Genomic DNA, 1388 nt, shown 5'->3' with positions numbered 1-1388 from the left:
CTTTGAGTGGCAATGATGCGTGTGAGAGAGAGAGAGAGAGAGAGAGAGAGAGAGAGAGAGAGAGAGAGTTTTCAGGACAATCACACTTAGAGTCTTTGATTCCCCTGGCCACACTGACTGAATTCACTCACATCCTTTATTTTACATTTTCTTTTCCTTTTGACTACAAATAAAGCTGCGATGGTTTGGTCCCCATCTCAAACCTTGAGGTTCAGTGTTTTTCTGGGTCTCTTAAATGTTGACTTTCTGTGTCTGGTGGTTCATCCTTGTCTGTAGGATCTCCTCACCCACACTTGTCCCTTTGCCTGTATGTGTACCCTGTGATTGACTCCTGTCCCTTTGCCTGGACCCCTTCCATCTCAATCCTCCAACCCTGAAGTGATTCTCAGGACTCCCTATCAAGTCTCTTTTGCTCTGTTCTTCCCTGTAGAATCTCTTCAATCTTAATACTTTGAAGTTAAAAAAAATTCTAATTTCAGGATTTTGGCATAATCCTCCTAGGAAAAAAAACACACACACACTTCTTTTTTCAGTCTTGTGAGGATTCAGAGGTGACACAATAATATACAGAAACATTGAGGTAGAGAGGAGGGAAGTGATACAGCTCCCAACTTCACATACACTTAGCAGTGAGGAACATGCTCAGAGAGGCGGAGGAACAGTTGTAGGGCAGCTGTAGAAAATGTAGCAGTCATCTTTCAGGTGGCTTAATATACTGCTGAGCCACGATAGCTCAGTTGACGTCACATGGTGTGAAATGGTGCTGTAGGGGGAACATACAGCACTTTTCTTCTCTTCGTAAATAAAGAGACTTTAAATATAGGTTTATTGCAATTGTGCATACATTTCATAGATTCTTCATGGCAATGAATGGCATAATTAGTTCCTTGCTGGGTTAGTAAGATCATCAGCAAGTCAGTGATTAATTGAATCTTAAAATGTTTGTCATCAAGTGTGTAAGTTTGTAATCTTTTTTTTTTTTTTTTTTTCATTTTATAAACACTTTATTCAGGTCATCATAGCGGGCAAGTTCCCAGCGGAATGCAGACACAAGCGAGGTATTCTTGGGTTAAGGCGGGAGCCAATGGACAGATGGAGCAAGGAGAGAGCACCAACGTTTCAGAGTCAGGCCTGGCCAGACCCTGGGCAGATGTCCCCACCATGATAGCTGGGAATACTGCAAGGCACGTGTTCAATACTAAATCATTTCAGTGACGCCAGGGAACATCGCACTGTGTTGTGACACACCTCTGCTGTGGCTGCTTTGTAAGTCATACTAGCATGTGAACACCACCTACAACATTCTGGAAGAAATGGCCAGCGTGGGAAAGCCTGTTTCTCCCCAGTGCCTCCTTGCCTGTTTTCATTCATACCCAAAACCCCACTTT

The sequence above is a fragment of the Octodon degus genome, unplaced genomic scaffold (assembly GCF_000260255.1).
Source record: "Octodon degus isolate 3935 unplaced genomic scaffold, OctDeg1.0 scaffold00004, whole genome shotgun sequence".
Classification (NCBI taxonomy): Eukaryota; Metazoa; Chordata; class Mammalia; order Rodentia; family Octodontidae; genus Octodon; species Octodon degus.
This window is presented reverse-complemented; position numbering follows the sequence as displayed.